Here is a 22,761-nt window from a genome sequence, read left to right on the forward strand (position 1 = left end):
AAGGTTTCCAGAAAGGTTTCCCATCGTGGTTGCCTTGACCTGAACTTACATGTAGTTGGCAGAGGCCTCCTCGCATGTGGAGCCCCAAGGGAAATTCACAATGTCCCCTAAAGGAACCACAAAGACCCAGCAATCTTTTTTTTTTTCTTTTTTTCTTTACTATTACTAGCTAGCTCTTGCTCGCATTCCCAGTAGATGCTATTTTAAACCTTTCCTCACCTCTCTTCTCACATTGCCTTCTCCATCTCAGTTCCCTCCCATTCTGAAGATGTTCTTGCCTCCCCTCATAAAGAAAACTGAAGCCAAATACCAGCTCCTCTACTTTCCTGTTTACCTCCCTTTGTGAAAAGCTAATTTTCTACATGTGTGGAAAGTCCTATAACCTCACATCTTTAAAGGGTCCTTGGCCAATATTATTACTTCTCTTTCTTATCTCTTAAACTTTTTTGTCTTCATCACAGATTCTTGCCCTCAGCAGGTAAACATGCTTTAGAATCTACTGTATTATGAGAAAAAGATATGCTTCATTAATTCTATATCCAGCTTTAGTTAAACTTAATTCTTTTTTTCTTTGACAAACAATTTTAAACTTTTATTGTTATTTCTGTTTTGGTTCAAGATTCAAAAGTTATAAAAGGGCATACAGGAAAAATTTCTTTCCCATTCCCATCCCAGTGGGAACCAGGGTTTTCAGTTTCTGCTATCCCTTTGTAGCCCAGCCCTATCGTATGTAATTAATAAACTTACCACCAGGTATCTAGAATGGCATTAGTTACGTGATGTTCTTGGGAAAATTAAAGGAATATTCACACAAAAAATTTTTCTATAGGGCTTTAATCTCTGAACTCTGGTTGAGAAAAGATGTAGAGATAACTATATATATATATATATATATAAGCAGCTATGCATATATATACATATATTTATATATAATTTTTCTTTTTTAGAGAAATGATGTCATCTTATATGCTGTCTTGCATCTGTCTTTATTCACATAACCATATGTATTGGAGATCTATGTATGTTATCTAAATCTATTCTATCTATTAGATAGATATATGTTTGTATACATCCACAAACCTAAAGATATCCCTTATTTAAAAAAATTCACCTATATCTTTAAAAAAGCAGCTTGATGCAGCTATGTTTCATGTACCATATAGTTCACTTATTTAAATGGGTTTTATTATATTCACAGAGTTTAGCAGTCATCCCTCATTTCCTCTCAATCCTCCCAGCCCTGGCAGCCACTAATCTATTTTCTGTATCTATAAATGTGCCTATTCTAGATATTTCATATAAAGGAAATCTTAACCATGTGTGGTCTTTTGTGACTTGCTTCTTTTACTTAGCAAACAGTTTTCAAGGTTCATGTTATAGCATGAGCTTCATTTCTTTATAGTGATAAATAATATTTGATTGTATGGATATACTGTTGTAGGAAGGGGGAGGCCTCCCATTCAGGGCCCCAAGAGCGGGCTCTTGTCTAACACTCAGAAAAGAATTGTCCAAGGAGACACTGGCTGACAAAGCAAGAGATTTTATTGGGAAAGGACACCCGGGTGGAGAGCAGTAGGGTAAGGGAACCCAGGAGAACAGCTCTGCCACCTGGCTCACAGTCTCGGGTTTTATGGTGATGGGATTAGCTTCTGGGTGGTCTTTGGCCAATCATTCTAATTCAGTCTTTCCTGGTGGCACATGCACCTCTCACCCAAGATGAATGCTAGCGAGAGGGATTCTGGGAAGTGGACGGACACGTGGTGTCTCCTTTTGACCTTTCCTGAACTCTTCCGGTTGGTGGCAGCTTATTAGTTCCGTATTCCTTACCAGGATCTCCTGTCATAAAACAGCTCATGCAAATGGTTACTAAAGGGCCTGGCCAGGGTGGGCAGTTTCAGTCAGTGTGCTTCCTCTAACAATGCCATATTTTATTTTTCTGTTCATCAATTGATCGAAGGACCTATGGACATACCACGCTTTATTTTACTATTCATCAATTGATGGACAATTTGTTTCTGTTTTTTGACTACTATAAATAATGCTGCTATCAATATTTGTGCTCAAGTGTTTTTGTGGACATACATTTTCATTTCTCTTGGGTATATATTTAGGTGTACATTTGCTTAGTCATATAGTGATTCTATATTTAATCTTTGGGGAAATTGCCAAACTATTTTCCACAAAGGCTGCACCATTTTATATTCCCACCAGCAGTGTATGAGGGTTTCAATTAATCTACATCATACCAGACCACCTAACCTGCCTCTTGAGAAATCTGTATGCAGATCAGGAAGCAACAGTTAGAACTGGACATGGAACAACAGACTGCTTCCAAATAGGAAAAGGAGTACGTCAAGGCTGTATATTGTCACCCTGCTTATTTAACTTATATGCAGAGTACATCATGAGAAACGCTGGACTGGAAGAAACACAAGCTGGAATCAAGATTGCCAGGAGAAATATCAATAACCTCAGATATGCAGATGAAACCACCCTTATGGCAGAAAGTGAAGAGGAACTAAAAAGCCTCTTGATGAAAGTGAAAGAGGAGAATGAAAAAAGTTGGCTTAAAGCTCAACATTCAGAAAACGAAGATCATGGCATCTGGTCCCATCACTTCATGGGAAAGAGATGGGGAAACAGTAGAAACAGTGTCAGACTTTAGTTTTTTGGGCTCCAAAATCACTGCAGATGGTGACTGCAGCCATGAAATTAAAAGACGCCTACTCCTTGGAAGAAAAGTTATGACCAACCTAGATAGCATATTCAAAAGCAGAGACATTACTTTGCCGACTAAGGTCCATCCAGTCAAGGCTATGGTTTTTCCTGTGGTCATGTATGGTTGTGAGAGTTGGACTGTGAAGAAGGCTGAGCGCCGAAGAATTGATGCTTTTGAACTGTGGTGTTGGAGAAGACTCTTGAGAGTCCCTTGGACTGCAAGGAGATCCAACCAGTCCATTCTGAAGGAGATCAGCCCTGGGATTTCTTTGGAAGGAATGATGCTAAAGCTGAAACTCCAGTACTTTGGCCACCTCATGTGAAGAGTTGACTCATTGGAAAAGACTTTGATGCTGGGAGGGATTGAGGGCAGGAGGAGAAGGGGACGACCGAGGATGAGATGGCTGGATGGCATCACTGACTCCATGGACGTGAGTCTGAGTGAACTCTGGGAGATGGTGATGGACAGGGAGGCCTGGTGTGCTGCGATTCATGGGGTCGCAAAGAGTCGGACACGACAGAGCGACTGAACTGAACTGAACTGAACATCTTCACCAATACTTGTTATTTTCTGTCATTTTGATCATAGCCATCCTAGTGAGTATGAAGTGGTATCTTATTGTATGTGTTTTTTTTCAGGGATTGAACCTGTGCCCCTTGCAGTGCTGAGTCAACCATTGGACCACCAGAGAAGTCACCTTATTGTAGTTTTGATTCACATTTTTCTGCTGGCTAGTGATGTTGAGCATCTTGTTACATTCTTTTTGACCATTTGCATATCTTCTTGGAGAAATGTCTATTCAGATCCTTTGCCCATTTTAAAGTTAAGTTGTTTATCTTGTTTTTTTTTTATTGTGGTAAAATATACATAACATAAAATCTACGAATTTAACCATTTTAAAGTGTACAGTTATGTGGCATAAAGCACACCACAGTGTTGTGGAACAACCACTACCCATTTCCAGAACTTTTTCATCTTCCTCAGCTGAAGCTCTGTACCTGTTAAATAATAACTCTCCATTCCCACGTCTCCCCAACCCCAGAAACCACCATTCTACTCTATCTCTGTTCATTTGACTACTCTAGGAACCTCATACAAATGGTATTGTATTTGCCGTTTTGTGACTGACTTATTTCCCCTAGAGTGATGTCTTTAAGGTTCATCTAAGTTGTAGCGTATGTCAATATTTCCTTCCTTTTTAAGGTGGTATAGTATTCCATTGTATGTATGTACCACAGTTTGTTTATCCATTCATCTGTCAATGGACATTTGAGTTGTTCAACCTTGTGGCTATTGTAAATAATACTGCTATGAACATAAGGGTACAAATACCTACTCAAGTCCCTGCCTTCAGTTCTTTTGGGTAAATAACTCAGAAATGGAATTGCTGGATCATATAGTATAATTCTGGGAGAAGGCGATGGCACCCCACTCCAGTACTCTTGCCTGGAAAATCCCATGGACGGAGGAGCCTGGTGGGCTGCAGTCCGTGGGGTTGTGAAGAGTCGGACACGACTGAGCTACTTCACTTTCACTTTTCACTTTCATGCATTGGAGAAGGAAATGGCAACCCACTCCAGTGTTCTTGCCTGGAGAATCCCAGGGACGGGAGCCTGGTGGGCTGCTGTCTCTGAGGTCGCACAGAGTCGGACACGACTGAAGCGACTTAGCAGCAGCAGCAGCAGCATAGTATAATTTTATGTTTAATTTTTTTTTTTTAGGAATCACCATACTGTTTTCCACAGCAACTGTACTGTTTTTACATTCCTACCATCAAGTCACATGGATTTCAACTTCTTCATATTCTTATCAAAATTGGTTATTTTCTATTTTTTTTAAATAATAGTCATCTTAGTGGATGTGAAATGGTTATCTTTTTATTATTGAATTATAAGACTTCTTTTTATATTCTGGATACAAATCTTTTATCAGATAAATGATTTGCAAATATTTCCCACTGTTTTATGGGTTGTCATTTCACTTTCTTTAAGGTGTCATTTGAAGAACAAAGGTTTTTCACTTTGATGAAATCCAATTTATTAATTCTGTTGCTTGTGCTTTTGGTGTGGTATCTAAAATCCATTGCTTACTCCAAGGTCATGAAGATTTACAGTTATGTGTTCTTATGAGAGTTTTATAGTTTTGGCTTTTACATTTAGGTTTTTGATCCAATTTGAGTTAATCTTTGTATATGATGTGAGGCATCCAAAGTCATTCTTTTGCACGTGACTATCTAACTGTCCCAGCAAAATTTGTTGAAAAGATTATTCTGTTTCCCACTGAATTATCTTCACACTCTTGTCAAAAATCAGTTGACCATAAATGTGAAGGTTTATTTATGGACTCTCTATTCTATTCCATTGGGTTCTATATCTGTCCTTATGCCAGTATCATACTCTCTTGATTACTGTGACTTTGTAGTAAGTTTTGAAATTGGGAAGTATGAGTCTTCTAACTTTCTTGTTTCTTTTCAAGATTAATTTTTACTATTCTGAGTCTCTTGAGTTTCCATATGGATTTTAGAATCAGCTTGTCAATTTTAGCAAAGAAGCCCATTGGAATTTTGATGAGTATTGCCTTGTTGTTGTTGTTGTTGTTGTTTAGTCGCTAAGTTGTGTCCAACTCTTTTGTGAGGCCATAGACTGTAGCCCACCAGACTCCTCTGTGCATGGGATTTTCCAGACAAGAATACTGGAGTGGTTGCCATTTCTTTCTCCAGGGGATCTTTCCGACCCAGGGATCAAACCCGCTTCTCTTGCTTGGCACTGAGCTACCTGGGAAGCCCCAAGTATGATGTTACCTGTGGATTTTTTTTCTAGTTCCTGAGACCTACCTCTCCTCCTGTGCTACATCTCTGAGCCTCTACTCTGGAGATCAGGGTAGGGACAGTGGCCTTTTAAAGTGACACCCCTGTTTTATGAGCTGGCCACTGAAAAGGGCTGGTAGCCTCTGGTCTTCTTGGCTTGCCAGTGTGGAACCTCTGCCCTACAAGCTGGCTGGGCAAGGGCCTTAGGAACTGCAATCATTTTGTCCTGGGGCACCTGGGTAGAGGCTCTGTTCTATGACTGGGAGCTGGGTGGAAGGAGGGAAACCTTGATGTCTTAGCCTCAAGCACTAAGAATTTAGCCTGTGCCACTGGAGCTAGCTGTGAAAAGAAGAGAGGCAAAAAGCAAAGAAGAAAAGGAAAGATATAAGCATCTGAATGCAGAGTTCCAAAGAATAGCAAGAAGAGATAAGAAAGCCATCCTCAGCAATCAATGCAAAGAAATAGAGGAAAACAACAGAATGGGAAAGACTAGAGATCTCTTCAAGAAAATTAGAGATACCAAGGGAATATTTCATGCAAAGATGGGCTCAATAAAGGACAGAAATGGTATGGACCTAACAGAAGCAGAAGATATTAAGAAGAGGTGGCAAGAATACACAGAAGAACTGTACAGAAAAGATCTTTACAACCCAGATAATCACAATGGTGTGATCACTCATCTAGAGCCAGACATCCTGGAATGTGAAGTCAAGTGGGCCTTAGAAAGCATCACTACGAACAAAGCTAGTGGAGGTGATGGAATTCCAGTTGAGCTATTTCAAATCCTGAAAGATGATGCTGTGAAAGTGCTGCACTCAATATGCCAGCAAATTTGGAAAACTCAGCAGTGGCCACAGGACTAGAAAAGGTCAGTTTTCATTATAATCCCAAAGAAAGGCAATGCCAAAGAATGCTCAAACTACCACACAACTGCACTCATCTCACATGCTAGTAAAGTAATGCTCAAAATTCTCCAAGCCAGGCTTCAGCAATATGTGAACCGTGAACTTCCTGATGTTCAAGCTGGTTTTAGAAAAGGAAGAGGAACCAGAGATCAAATTGCCAACATCTGCTGGATCATGGAAAAAGCAAGAGAGTTCCAGGAAAACATCTATTTCTGCTTTATTGACTATGCCAAAGCCTTTGACTGTGTGGATCACAATAAACTGTGGAAAATTCTGAAAGAGATGGGAATACCAGACCACCTGACCTGCCTCTTGAGAAACCTATATGCAGGTCAGGAAGCAACAGTTTGAAGTGGACATGGAACAACAGACTGGTCCCAAATAGGAAAAGGAGTACGTCAAGGCTGTATATTGTCACCCTGCTTATTTAACTTATATGCAGAGTACATCATGAGAAACGCTGGGCTGGAAGAAGCACAAGCTGGAATCAAGATTGCCAGGGGAAATATCAATAACCTCAGATATCCTGGTGGCTCAGACGGTAAAGCGTCTGCCTGCAATGTGGGAGACCCAGGTTCGATTCCTGGGCCAGGAAGATTCCCCTGGAGAAAGAAATGGCAATCCACTCCAGCACTCTTACCTGGAAAATCCCATAGATGGAGGAGCCTGATAGGCTACAGTATGGGGTCCCAAAGAGTCGGACACGACTGAGCGACTTCACTTTCACTTTCACTTTCATGCAGATGATACCACCCTTATGGCAGAAAGTGAAGAGGAACTAAAAAGCCTCTTGATGAAAGTGAAAGAGGAGAGTGAAAAAGTTGGCTTAAAGCTCAACATTCAGAAAACGAAGATCATGGCATCCAGTCCCATCACTTCAAGGCAAATAGATGGGGAAACAGTGGAAACAGTGTCAGACTTTATTTTTCTGGGCTCCCAAATCACTGCAGATGGTGATTGCAGCCATGAAATTAAAAGACACTTACTCCTTGGAAGGAAAGTTATGACAAATCTAGATAGTATATTGGAAAGCAGAGATATTACTTCGCCAACAAAGATCCATCTAGTCAAGGCTATGGTTTTTCCAGTGGTCATGTATGGTTGTGAGAGTTGGACTGTTAAGAAAGCCGAGCGCCGAAGAATTGATGCTTTTGAACTGTGGTGTTGGAGAAGACTCTTGAGAGTCCCTTGGACTGCAAGGAGATCCAACCAGTCCATCCTAAAGGAGATCAGTCCTGGGTGTTCATTGGAAGGACTGATGCTGAGGCTAAAACTCCAATACTTTGGCCACCTCGTGTGAAGAGTTGACTCATTGGAAAAGACTCTGATGCTGGGAGGAACTGGGGGCAGGAGAAGGGGATGACAGAGGATGAGATGGCTGGATGGCATTACCAAGTCAATGCTCATGAGTTTGGGTGAACTCTGGGAGTTGGTTATGGACAAGGAGAACTGGTGTGCTGCGATTCATGGGGTCGCAAAGAGTCAGACACGACTGAGTAACTGAACTGAACTGAACTGTTGGTAATGTTTTCCTTCCAGCTGAAGAATAGTCTTTAACATTTCTTAAAGTGCACGTCACTAGACACAATTAATCTCTCTCTTCTTTCTCTGTTTTAAATTAGCTTTATTTGACATAACATATGAAGGACATTTTCACCAAACATAGAATTCTAGTTTGGAAAAAAATAAAAACTAGCCATCCAGTTCTACAGCTATGGAAATGTTCTCAGCTGCAAACCCAACCTGTTTCACCTGTGTCCATCCTGGTATCTGCTTCTCCTGTGTGGATCCTTCTTCCATGGGGGGCAAGTTAAGGTTTGAGCACAAGTACATAGCTGGAATTCTGACTTAGAGGGGGCCATTATAAGGTGCTGGGATGTTTTTTTTTAAGTTTTCTAAAATATATATATTATACATATCAGTTCAGTTGCTCATTTGTGTTTGACTCTTTGCGACCCCATGAAATGCAGCATGCAAGGCCTCCCTATCCATCACCAACTCCTGGAGTTCACCCAAACCCATGTCCATTGTGGCAATGATACCATCCAACCATCTCATCCTCTGTCGTCCTCTTCTCCTCCTGTCTTCAATCTTTCCCAGCATCAGGGTCCTTTCAAATGAGTCAGCTCTCTGCATCAGGTGGCCAAAGTATTGGAATTTCAGCTTCAACATCAGTCCTTCCAATGAACACCCAGGACTGATCTCCTTTAGAATGGACTGGTTGGATCTCCTTGCAGTCCAAGGGACTCTCAAGAGTCTTCTCCAACATCACAGTTCAAAAGCATGAATTCTATGGTGCTCAGCTTTTTTAATGGTCCTACTCTCACATCCATACATGACTACTGGAAAAACCACAGCTTTGACTAGGCGGACTTTTGTTGGCAAAGTAATGTCTCTGCTTTTTAATATGCTGTCCAGGTTGGTCATAACTTTCCTTCCAAGGAGTAAGCGTCTTTTAATTTCATGGCTGCAATCACCATCTGCAGTGGTTTTGGAGCCCAGAAAGATAAAGTCAGCCACTGTTTCCCATCTATTTGCCATGAAGTGATGGGACCAGATGCCATGATCTTCGTTTTCTGAATGTTGAGCTTTAAGCCAACTTTTTCACTCTCCTCTTTCACCTTCATCAAGAGACTCTTTAGTTCTTCTTCACTTTCTGCCACAAGGGTGGTGTCATCTGCATGTCTGAGGTTATTGATATTTCTCCCAGCAATCTTGATTCCAGCTTGTGCTTCCTCCAGCCCAGCGTTTCTCATGATATACTCTGCATATATATATATATATATATATATATATATATACACATACATATACACAAAAGCTTTGCTACTACACTTGATAAAGGCTTGAGAAAGAACATAAAAAAAAGAGATCGAGAAATTGCAGAACACAACTAAATGAAATGGGAGCACTGAATATGAAATAGAAAAAGTGAAACAAACTGGATAAAAGTAATAGATCATCATATAGTCCAGTTGTTTTCAAACACGACTGCTCATTAGAAACATATCTGGAGCTCTGGGAAAAAGCAATACCTGAGCATTTGTGCTTTTCAAAAAAATTTCAAGATAATTCTGATATGCATCTGATCTTAAAAAGTGATTACAGGTTTTTCTATTAGTTCCTAGTTTGGGTGATATACAGTTCTATTATTTTTCTGTTGAACAATCAAGATACAATGGTATTAAGTAATAGTTACATAATCACAATAGTAAAATATATTTATCAGTTTTCATAATCAATAGCCAGATAAAAATTAGAGATAATTACAATTGCAAGCCATAATGAGAACTTGATTAAATTATCAATATAAAATATTTACATACAATTTGGGGGGATCAAGCAGAGTGATGTGGTAAGTGGAAGTGCATACTTGCACATGTTTCCATCCATCCAGTGAGTCTGTTTTTTGGTTGGTGCATTTAATCTATTTATATTTAAGGTAATTATCAATATGTAAGATCCTGTTCAGTTCAGATCACTTTGGTCAGTCGTGCCCGACTGCTCTAAGGTCTTGTACCATCCTATATTCCCAATTTGGCTTAACAACTAGGAGAATAAGAGTATTGCACAGAGACTGCAGGGAACCAAGAGGCCTTACCTTAAGAATTTATCTACGACGGGTTTTAAGCCCTTCTTTGCTTCCAACTTTATAGGATATTGTCTCTTGTTAGGACAGGCAGTTTCTGGCCCAAGGCTAATTCTTACAGGTTGGGCGTTTGTGGCCCTTCCAGGGATTCCTTTATCCCATATGGAAGAGTCGACTCTTTGTAGAATATGGCTGGGAATAGAATCTTGCTCTTCTGGCTGGTCTGTCTTAGCAGAGTCAAAATAAGGGGCGAAGATCATGGCATCCCGTCCCATCACTTCATGGGAAATAGATGGGGAAACAGTAGAAACAGTGTCAGATTTCATTTTTTTGGGCTCCAAAATCACTGCAGATGGTGACTGCAGCCATGAAATTAAAAGACGCCTACTCCTTGGAAGAAAAGTTATGACCAACCTAGATATTATATTCAAAAGCAGAGACATTACTTTGCCGACTAAGGTCCGTCTAGTCAAGGCTATGGTTTTTCCTGTGGTCATGTATGGATATGAGAGTTGGACTGTGAAGAAGACTGAGCGCCGAAGAATTGATGCGTTTGAACTATGGTGTTGGAGAAGACTCTTGAGCATCCCTTGGACTGCGAGGAGATCCAACCAGTCCATTCTGAAGGAGATCAGAGAGGGCGGTCCTAAGATGGCGGAGGAATAGGACGTGAAGACCACTTTCTCCCTCACAAATTCCTCAAAAGAACATTTCAACACTGAAGGAGATCAACCCTGGGATTTCTTTGGAAGGAATGATGCTGAAGCTGAAGCTCCAGTACTTTAGACACCTCATGTGAAGAGTTGACTCATTGGAAAAGACTCTGATGCTGGGAGGGATTGGGGCAGGAGGAGAAGGGGACGACCGAGTATGAGATGGCTGGATGGCATCACGGACTCGATGGACGTGAGTCTGAGTGAACTCCGGGAGATGGCGATGGACAGGGAGGCCTGGCATGCTGCGATTCATGGGGTTGCAAAGAGTTGGACACGACTGAGCGACTGAACTGAACTGGGGCCTCCTAACTGGAGGGTGGCCCCAAGGGAGCTCAGAAGGTCCCTGCCAAGGAAAGGAGTAGGATACTGAGGCACAACAAGAAAGGGGCAATAAAGATCCAATTGCAGAATGGTATTATAATTTAGAGACCTATTTTCAGGCCATTTTTCTCTATTCCCCAACTTATACAAAGGTCAGGCACCATTACAGTAGAGCTTAAGTTTTTCCTTTCTCAGTCCTTTTATTTTAAACAATTTCCAGTTCCCTAGGATACACTCCAGAGGTGCTGCTTCTGGTTTGTAGGGGCGGAGTGGGGTGGGGATGGGGAGCCCTCCCATGTTGGGTAACTTGCAACAAAGAACAAAAGAGTGCTCCTAGAAATGAAATCTGGTGTCCCGGAAATATTTACCAGGAGGCTTTAGCTTAAAGGGGTTCAGGATGCCCCCTAAATTCCCTTTAAACTGGATGAAGTTTCAAGTGTCCTCTACTCGCCCATTGATTCCTGACCAAATGTCTCTAGTCTTCCTTGGTCCCACCTCGATGCTGGGAAAGATTGAAGACAAAAGGAAAAGGGGGTGGCAGAGGATGAGATAGTTGGATAGCATCACAGACTTAATGGACATGAATTTGAGCAAACTCAGGGAGGTAGTGAAGAACAGGGGAGCCTGGTGTGCTGCAGTCCATGGATCATGAAGTTGGGCATGACTTAGCGACTGAACAACAACAACACAAGGTGTCCCCCCACATGGCCAGGGGAGGACATTTGAACCAGTGCAGACCAGTTGCCAGACTTTCCTTTGGAGAGATCCCTTGTCTATAGAGCTTATCTCCTGTAATGAGTTTTCCTGTGCTGGGGTCTGTCTATTCCTCACAACTGAGCATCAAGAAAGTTTATAATTTGGGCTTCTGGGTAGCAAGCAGCCTTGTCGGTAGCACTGTGGAGGCTGCCAAGGACTGGAGTGAAGGGGTCTGATAAATGCAAAGAGGGACCCTTGGAGAAATTGGATTTGGGTACTATGGAAGATGGCACAGATTCAAGACTCAAGTGCTGGAAGGTGGAGAAATTCTCATAGTAAATTTTTTGGGCATTGAGTGAGATGAGAGACTGGACAGCAGAAGAATCCCAAATCCCTTGCCCTATTTGTCTGGCAGCTAAGATAGAATTGGGAATCGTCTGATGATTCTGTCTGACACAGCACCAAGTTTGGCAGTTGCATGGACGCAGTTTAGGAATGAAGTCCAGGAAATCCTTCCCTAAATGGATGCAGAGATAAGAAGTTAGAAAGAGACTTTGTTGTGCGAGTAAGGTGGGAAAGAAAAGCATAGTGGAGGGTTCCACATGGGACAGTGAGAGAAAGAGAGTGAGAGAGATCACTTGAGCTCTTGCATGGTTGGAAATTGTGTTTCCACCATGTCCCAGAGGACAGCGTCAGCTGTCACCCAAGCATTATTTGGAATCTGCAAGGCTCAAAGAACCCCCCTGCCACTCCCAATGCTGGGGGAAGCCATAGTGCTGTGGGCAGACAGAGGTTATGCCTTGTGAGTCTTGAAAAGGGGCCTCAAGCTGACTTGAGTCAGGGGCTGTGAAGTCCGCAGTTTACCTTGAATTCCCAGGTTTCAGAACCACATATGATCTCCAGGTGGCCTTGGCCTGCAGCACCTTGAAGCAGGGTTACAGTTCTCCACCAGAGATTGAGGTCAGGTCTCAGCAGTGAGAGTGCTGAATCCTAGCCACTAGACCAGTGGTCAGTGACAAGGTCCTGGCCCTTCAGCTTTTCAGAAGAGAATTCCCACAAAGACAGGAAATAATGAACCAAGTGTTTCTAGGAGGAAAAGAGTACAGTATGTGTGGATAGACACATGGCTGGACTGAGAGAGAGAGTCATGCCTTTGTGGTAGTTTGAGTCACTCATATGGGGCATTTCTTCCAGGTTTCCTTTGGCAAATCATTTTGATTTGCCTAGTTCTGAGTCTGTATTTGGTATATCTGCACCATCTGCCTTTGGTCACCATCTGCAGTGATTTTGAAGCCCAGGGAAAGAAAATCTGTCACTGTTTCCATTGTTTCCCCATCTATTTGCTATGAAGTGATGGGACTGAATGCCATGATCTTAGTTTTTTGAATGCTGAGTTTTCAATCAAAATTAAGGTTACCAATCCAAAAACAGGAAGGTTATCTTAGATTACCTCAGTGGGCCCAGTGTAATCACAGAAGCCCTTAAAAGTAGAAGAGGGGAGGTCAGAAAGATTCAAAGCAGATGGATTTGATGCATTGGAGCTTAGAAATGGAGAAGATTATATGTTAAGGAAATGAGACTTCAGTCCTACAATTGCATGGTACTAAATTCTACCAACAACGTGACTGAATTTGGAAGTGAATTCTTCCCCAGAGCTTCTAAATAGGAATGCAGATACTTTGATTTTACCCCTGTGAGACCCTGAGCAAAGAATCCAGCCACTCAGTGCTAGACTTCTGACCTTTATAAAGTGTGGAATAATAAATTTGTGCTGTTTTAAGCCAATATATTTGTGGTAATTTTTTACTGAAGAAATAGAAAACTAATATAGGTATGTTTCCTTTTGTAATTAATATGTAAATGGTGAGGTGCTACTTTGAGATCATGTGAATGTTGTGTTTTCCATTACTCAAGCATTATCTATTGGTTATCTTTGTCTGAATCAGTTATTTTTTTGGTGAGTACAAAATGGTGAGTTTTGAATTCTAGCATTTCTTTTTTTTAATTCTAGCATTTCTTATAGATTTATTAGCTGGTGTTCTTTTTTAAAAAATATATATTTATTTATTTATTTGGCTGCACTAGGTCTTAGTTGCAGCATGAAGGATCTTCATGTGGGACCTTTTTTTAGTTGCAGCATGCGGGATCTTTTAGTTGTAGCATGTGGGATCTATTTCCTTGAACATGGATAGAACCTGGGCCCCTTGCATTGGAAGCATGGAGTTTTAGCCACTGGACCACTGGGGAAGTCTTTGTTAGCTGGTGTTCTTCTATAAAGAAGAGCTTCCCCATGCCCTTTAAAAGCATCACTATGAAATTATGCATCCTCTCAGTAAGGAAATGGCAACCCACTCCAGTATTCTTGCTTGGAGTTGGACATGACTGAAGGACTAACATTTTACTTGCATCGAATAAATATCAAAAAATACTTCAATATCTTTTGAAACTAAGTTTGACAGCTTCAAATATAAAATTTCAAAAGTCAAATATATCCACATTCTATTATTCAGGAAGTCCACTGATAGTTTTTTAAAATATTTATTTAATTATTTTTGGCTGCACTGGGTTTTTGTTGCTGCACATGGCTTTCTCTAGTTGCGGAGCTACTTCCTAGTTGCAGTGCACAGGCTTCTCATTGTGGTGGCTTCTCTTGTTGTGGAGCATGAGCTCTAGGGTGCAGGCTCAGTAGTTGTGACAGACGGGTTTAGCTGCTCTGTGGCATGTGGGATCTTCCTGGATCAGGGATCGAACCCATGTCCACCACATTGCAAGACAGATTCTTAACCATTGGACTACCAGGGAAGCCCATGCTGATAGGTTTATACCCAATAGTAATGTACACGTTTTCAGCAAATAATATGTATTGGAATGTTCAAAGCAGTACTATTTGCAGTAGTTAAACTGGAAAATAACCAAAAAGTGATCAACAAGGTAGAAGGAATAAATTGTGATAGTCCCACAAAGGAATACTATATAGCTAAGAATGAATGATCTACAATGACACACAACAATATGGATGAATCTCAAAAAGTTAATGTTGAATGAACTTCCTCAGTCTAGTAAACGGTATATACTAAAAACCAACAGCTAGCAACATAGTTAATGGTGAAAACCTGAATACTTTCCCCTATGATCAGAAACAAGGCAAGGTTGTCTACTCTCACCACTTTTACTCAATATCGTACTAAAAGTTTGAACTAGAGCAATTAGGTAAGGAAAAGAAAGAAAGGGCATTCAGATTGGAAATGAAGACGTGAAACCATCTCTGTAGATGACATTATCTTGTATATAGAAAGTTATAAGGAATCCATTAAAACACTATTAGAACTTATAAGTGAGCTCAGCCAGGTTGCAAGGCACAGAAACAAAATACAGATATCAATTATATTTCTATAGAAGAAAAGAAGGAAACTTTTTTTTACAATATCAAAACGAGTAATATACTTGAGAATATATTTATCTAAAGAAATATAAATCTTACTCTCTGAAAACTATAGAATATTGTTGACAAATTGAAAGAAGACCTTAAAAAAATAAAAAGACATCCATGTTCACAGTTCAGAAGACTTGATACTGTTAGGATGGTAACAATTTCCAAATTAATGTATGGATATATGGCCATATCCCTCAAAATTCCAGCTGTCTTTGTAGAAATTGGCAAGCAGATCCTAAATTTCACATGGAAATTCAAGGGATCACGGAATAGTAAAAAATCTTCAAAGAGAAGAACAAAGTTAAAGGACTCATGTTTCCAATTTCAAAACTTACTACAAAGCTACAGTGATCAAGACAGTGTGGAGGACTTCCCTGTGGTCCATTGGCTAACACTATGTATTCCCAAAGCAGAGGATCTGGGTTGGATCTCTGGTCAGGAAACTAGATCCCACATGCTGAAACTAAGACCCAGCACATCCAAATAAATAGATATTAAAATAAAAAAGTGTGGGACTGGTGTAAGGACAGACATGTAACTCAGTGGAATAGAACTGAGAGTTCAGAAGTAAACCCTCACATTTTCAGACAGTTGATTTTTGGTGAGGTGCCAAGACAATTCAATGGGGGAAAGAATAGTCTTTTCAACAAATGGTATTGGGACACTTTATATCCATATGCAAAGGAATGGATTTGGACTCCTACCTCACACCTTGCACAGAAACTACCTAAAAAATGGACCACAGACCTAAACATGAAGTAAAACCATAAAACTGGTGGGAAACATAGGTATAAATCTTTGTGACCATGAATTAGGCAATGGTTTCTTACATATGACACTTAAATCAGAAGCAATAAAATAAAAAATATATAAATTTGACTTCATCAAAATTAAAAACTTTTATGTATTGAAAGACACTATGAAGGAGATTTCCAAGATGGTCCAGTGGTTAAGACTCTGAGCTTCCACTGCAGGGGGCATGGGTTTGAGTCCTGGTCAGGGAACTAAGATCCCAAATGCCATGCAGTGGAGCCAAAAGAATAAATAAATGCAAGATTTAAAAAAAAGCATACATCTTAAAAAAAGACACTATGAACAAAGTGAAAAGACAGCTCATAAAATGGACAACTATTAGCAAATCTTTTATCTTATAGAAGTCTAGTGTCTAGACAATATAAAGAACTCTTAAGACTCAACAATATAAAGACAATCAATTAAAAATGGACAAAGGATTTGAATAGATTTTTCTTCAAAGAAGACAGCCAAATGGCTAATAAGCACATGAGAAGATATCCAACATCATTAATCATTAAGGAAATGCAATTTAAAACCATGATAAGATAACAGTTCACACTTAGGATGGCTAGGATTAAAAAAAAAAAAGATGAATTATAACAAGTGTTGGTGAGAAGGTGGAATAAATGGAAGCCTCATAATACTGCTGGTGGGCATATAAAGTGGTGCAGCTTTCATGGAAAACAGTCTGGTAGTTTCTCAAAAGGTTAAAAATAGTTACCACATGACTCAGCAATTCTATTCCTAGGTATGTATTCAAAAGAATTTAACACATATGTCCACAGGAAAACTTGTATACTAATGGTGATAGCAGCATTATTCATAATAGCCAAAAAAGAAGGAAAGAAAAGAGACAACCCAAATGTTCACTGGCTGATTAATGGATAAATAAAATGTGTTTTTTTTCCATACAATAGAACATTATTTGGCAATAAAAAAAGGAATGAAGTATGTACTTATATATGGTACAAAGCTGATGAACCTTGAAAACATTATGCTAAATGAAAGGAGCAGGTTCACAAAAGACCACATACTGCAGGCTTCCATTTAGGTGAATGTTTAGAATAGGCAAATTTATGGAGACCAAAAGTAGAATTGTGGTTGCCTGGAGCTGGAATGAGGGGATTGGGAGGGAACAGGGAATGACTGGAAATGGGAACAGGGTTTCTTTGGGGGATAACGAATATACAAAAAATTGATTGTAGTAATGGAGGTACAACTCTGTAGCTATACTAAAAACTAGCGAATTGTACATTTCAAAAGGTTGAATTCTATGGCATGTGAATTTTATCTCAATTATCAAAATAGTACATACTATATGCTTCCATTTATATAAAGAACAGAAACAAACAAAAAATATCTAGGCTGTTAGCAGTTGGGACAGAGGTTGCCCTTGTGGGAAGGGAAAGTAGTTACTAGAAGGAAGCATGAAAGGGATTTCTGGGGTACTGATAATGTTTTGTTTCTTGATGTAGGTGCTGTTATATGAGTGTGTTCATTTTCTGAACATGCATTGAGCTGTACACTTATGATACCAGTGTGCACATTTCTCTGTGTATATCATACCTCAATAAAAAGTTTAAAAAGCTTAAACTTTGTAAATAAAAGCAACAGACATTGGAAAATATTTGAATCAAATATTATAGAAGAAAGTTTAATATCTATATATTCAGTCAGTTCAGTCGCTCAGTCGTGTCCGACTCTTTGTGACCCCGTGAATTGCAGCATGCCTGGCCTCCCTGTCCATCACCAATTCCGGGTGTTCACTCAAACTCATGTCCATCGAGTTGGTGATGCCATCCAGCCATCTCATCCTCTGTTGTCCCCTTTTCCTCCTGCCCTCAATCCCTCCCAGCATCACAGTCTTTTCCAATGAGTCAACTCTTCACATGAGGTGGCCAAAGTACTGGAGTTTCAGCTTTAGCATCATTCCTTCCAAAGAACACCCAGGACTGATCTCCTTTAGAATGGACTGGTTGGATCTCACATTCTAATATATAAGGAAAGCATAAGGACCCAAATAACTAAGTTTGGGGAAAAGAAAAGATATGAATAAGCAATTTCCAAAAGAAATATTAATTCTAAACAGAATGTACTTCCTTCTACTTTTATTAGCAAATGACTTATTTAAATTGTAGACACGCTGTTGAGATTGTAAAGGTTGGTTTACTCTAACATGGCTAATAGCACTGTAAATTGATAAAAATCCTTTGGGAAAGCACTGTAACAAGTATCAAAGTTTATAAATATGTTTCTTATCTTTGATATTGATTATCAATAATCCCAATCCTGGGAATGAAATCTAAGAAAGTAATTCAACTAAATATAGACATTGTATTAATGAAAGTATTTCTTAGAATGAAGGAAAACTGGAAACAACCTGAATAAAAGTTTAAATGGTTACATAAAAAATTGTGTATCAGTACTATGGAGTATTATACAACCACTAGCAATGATAATTTTGAGTATTAGAAGTAATTTGAAAAATATTTGATCATGAAAAAAGAAATAGGCAAAATTATATAATAATATTTGGTGGTTTGGAGGACAGTTTTCATTAGTATTAAATTGTTTTATAATAAAAACACACAAAATTCATTGTTTTGCCCCTGGCCATTATACCACAAGTAAGAGATAATGAAATTGGAGAAAGTCCATAATGATGGAGGATACCGTGGAACTTCTAGAAAAAATAAAAGCTGATGAAGGAAATATGGTTGAACTTACACGCTCATGAAAGAGATAGGTAAGTGAATGAGAAGAGCTGCATAAAATCTTGAAATGCTAGAATTGGAGAGTACCTCCTGATGCTTCTAATTAACTGATCAAGTTTGTATTGAATAAAGTGAAAGTGAAAGTGAAAGTGTAATCACTCAGTCATGTCTGATTCTTCGCCACCCCATGGACTGTAGCTTGCCAGGGTCCTCTGTCCATGGAATTCTCCAGGCAAGAATACTGGTGTGGGTTGCCATTTCCTTCTCCAGGAGATCTTCCTGACTCAGGGATCGAACTCAGGTCTCCTGCACTGCAGGTGGATTCTTTACCATCTGAGCCACCTGGGGGGCCACCTTCAATTGAAGGTCTATTAAATCCACTGTTAATCTGCACGTGCTAGACTACTCTCTACAGGGGCTCCTGAATTTACTTCATGCCTCAACCCCTTACCAACTAACAGGCCTTCTTTATATCAATATATTCCAGTCTGTACCAATGACTTATTTCCTTGAATTATTTACAATAGCAATTTGTCAGTCTCATAATTGAATCAATCACCTAATCTAAGCAACCAAATAATTATCAGACACATGCATATTATTCTAAATACGTATTAAGTTTTTGTTGAATACTTCCTATGTGCCAGGCAGGAAGAACTGACTTCATAATCACATCTAAGCATTGCAACAACCCTGTGAAACGTGTATGCTGCTGCTGCTTAGTTGCTAAGTCATGTCCAAGTCTTGGCCAACCCATGGACTGTGGCCCACTAGGCTCCTCTGTTCATGGGATTTCCTAGGCAACCACACTAGAGTGGGTTGCCATTTCCTCCTCCAGGGGATCTTTCCGACCCAGGGATCGGATCCCTGACTCCTGCTCTGCAAGTGGATTCATTACCACTGAGCCACCCGGGAAGCCCCCTTGAAACATGTATCCAAAAACTGAGGCTCAGGTATGTTAGATAATTTGCTCAAGACCAGTGTCTGAGCTGGAAATTTAACATAGGTCTAATTCCAAAGAAACGCTGGGCTAGAAGAAGCACAAGCTGGAATCAAGATTGCCAGGAGAAATATCAATAACCTCAGATATGCAGATGACACCATGCTTATGGCAGAAAGTGAAGAGGAACTAAAAAGCCTCTTGATGAAAGTGAAAGAGGAGAATGAAAAAGTTGGCTTAAAGCTCAACATTCAGAAAACGAAGATCATGGCATCTGGTCCCATCACTTCATGGCAAATAGACGGGGAAACAGAGGAAAACAGTGTCAGACTTTATTTTTCTGGGCTCCCAAATCACTGCAGATGATGATTGCAGCCATGAAATTAAAAGACGCTTACTCCTTGGAAGGAAAGTTATGACCAACCTAGATAGCATATTCAAAAGCAGAGACATTACTTTGCCAACAAAGGTGCGTCTAGTCAAGGCTATGGTTTTTCCAGTGGTCATGTATGGTTGTGAGAGTTGGACTGTGAAGAAAGCTGAGCGCCGAAGAATTGATGCTTTTGAACTGTGGTGTTGGAGAAGACTCTTGAGAGTCCCTTGGACTGCAAGGAGATCCAACCAGTCCATCCTAAAGGAGATCAGCCCTGGGTGTTCTTTGGAAGGAATGATGCTGAAGCTGAAACTCCAGTACTTTGGTCACCTCATGTGAAGAGTTGACTCATTGGAAAAGACTGTGATGCTGGGAGGGATTGAGGGCAGGAGGAGAAGGGGACGACAGAGGATGAGATGGCTGGATGGCATCACCGACTCGATGGACGTGAGTCTGAGTGAACTCCGGGAGTTGGTGATGGACAGGGAGGCCTGACATGCTGCGATTCATGGAGTCGGACACGACTGAGCGACTGAACTGAACTGAATTCCAAAGACTGCCCTCCTAACCACTAGGTATTAATAATACAGTTTCAATTGTATTGTATATGTTTTCTTTCCCTAACTAGATTTTTAAGACTAGGAGGGCAAGGATTTGATTTTCTCTTTCCTCTGCTTTGTGTATGCTAACTGCTATACACATAGTCCTCAATGGGTACTTAAAGCCAGTAGCTGTAGCTAGCTGAAACTACCAGTTACTCCAAAATGGATTTATATTTTAGATAGATTCACTGGTAATCTATTCAGAACGGATTACTTAAAGGAAACAAGGGTATTTAGGTCCTTCCTTAATGCCTGAGATGTGTATGGAAGAGAACCATACCTTCACAAAGCTGGTTGCTTCTTTCTAAGAACTGATTAGGCTGAAATGGGATTAGGGTGTGATCCTTCTTTGATTCTTCTGCATCTCTTCTGTTTTCTAGAAACTCCTAGCCTAAAAGGGTCTGTCTCCACGCTAGTGCTTCACCTGGTTTGGCTTTGCTTGCTTCAGTTCAGTTCAGTTGCTCAGTCGTGTCCGACTCTTTGCGACCCCATGAATCACAGCACGCCAGGCCTCCCTGTCCATCACCATCTCCTGGAGTTCACTCAGACTCATGTCCATCGAGTCAGTGATGCCATCCAGCCATCTCATCTTCTGTTGTCCCCTTCTCCTCCTGCCCCCAATCCCTCCCAGCATCACAGTCTTTTCCAATGAGTTAACTCTTCGCATGAGGTGGCCAAAGTACTGGAGTTTCAGCTTCAGCATCAGTCCTTCCAATGAACACCCAGGACTGATCTCCTTTAGGATGGACTGGTTGGATCTCCTTGCAGTCCAAGGGACTCTCAAGAGTCTTCTCCAACACCACAGTTCAAAAGCATTATTGTAGTCTAACTCTCACATCCATACATGACCACTGGAAAAAACCATAGCCTTGACTAGACGGACCTTTGTTGGTAAAATAATGTCTCTGCTTTTGAATATGCTATCTAGGTTGGTCATAACTTTCCTTCCAAGGAGTAAGCGTCTTTTAATTTCATGGCTGCAGTCATCATCTGCAGTGATTTGGGAGCCCAGAAAAATAAAGTCTGCCACTGTTTCCACTGTTTCCCCATCTATTTGCCATGAAGTGATGGGACCAGATGCCATGATCTTCGTTTTCTGAATGTTGAGCTTTAAGCCAACTTTTTCACTCTCCTCTTTCACTTTCATCAAGAGGCTTTTGAGTTCCTCTTCACTTTCTGCCATAAGCATGGTGTCATCTGCATATCTGAGGTTATTGATATTTCTCCTGGCAATCTTGATTCCAGCTTGTGTTTCTTCCAGCCCAGTGTTTCTCATGATGTACTCTGCATATAAGTTAAATAAGCAAGTTAAATTGCTTTCTTACACCCCTCCTTTTCTTGTGTGGGAAATGGGAAATGGCAACCCACTCCAGTATTCTTGTGTGAAGAATCCAATGGACAGAGGAGCCTGGCAGGCTATAGTCCATAGGGACTGTAGTCCAAGAGGTTGCAAGAGTCCGACATGACTTAGCAACTAAACCACCACACACCACCATGGCACTTATAGAGGCAGGTATTAAAGTCCAATATGCCAGGTTTTATCAGTAAGGTAGTCAACAAATAAGTGTGTTATTATGTCAGGCAAGTTATGCCTCTGAGCCTCAGTTTACTCATCAGTAAAATGGAATTAAATAAGCCTTCTCCTCTAATATTTCAATATTGTCATAATTTCATAGGTAATACTTAGTTTAATATGTGGATATTGGGTGCTAGAAGGAGGTTCTCCCCAGAGTTGCTGGCCCCTCCTGGGTTGAGTTCTGTTTAATTCCCAAAGAGCCATAGTTAATATTTAGTTTATTAATTAATGGGTAGTTGGAGGTATACTATGGAGAAGCTCGGGCCTATACATCTAGATGGGATTAATTAACTGTTGAAATCATCTTCCATTCTCCTGTTGACTGCATTACAATAACACGACAGTTGAGGGTGAGAACTGAGGGGTTGGAGTCAGCTGGCTATCCACAATCTGGTAGGGTCCTTGGGAAAGATTTCAGGGGTGAAAGCTCACATAGAATTTCAGGTTAATTTCAGTTAATTTCAGGTAACCTCATGTAGGAAAGAAAGCTCGGGAAGGAGAGAGTTGAGTTGGAGATCCCTCTGTGCTGTTTTCCCCTCCAACTCTCACCCCTCCCCCACTCCTGTCAATCCCCGA

Source organism: Capricornis sumatraensis, chromosome X (assembly GCF_032405125.1).
Source record: "Capricornis sumatraensis isolate serow.1 chromosome X, serow.2, whole genome shotgun sequence".
Classification (NCBI taxonomy): domain Eukaryota; kingdom Metazoa; phylum Chordata; class Mammalia; order Artiodactyla; family Bovidae; genus Capricornis; species Capricornis sumatraensis.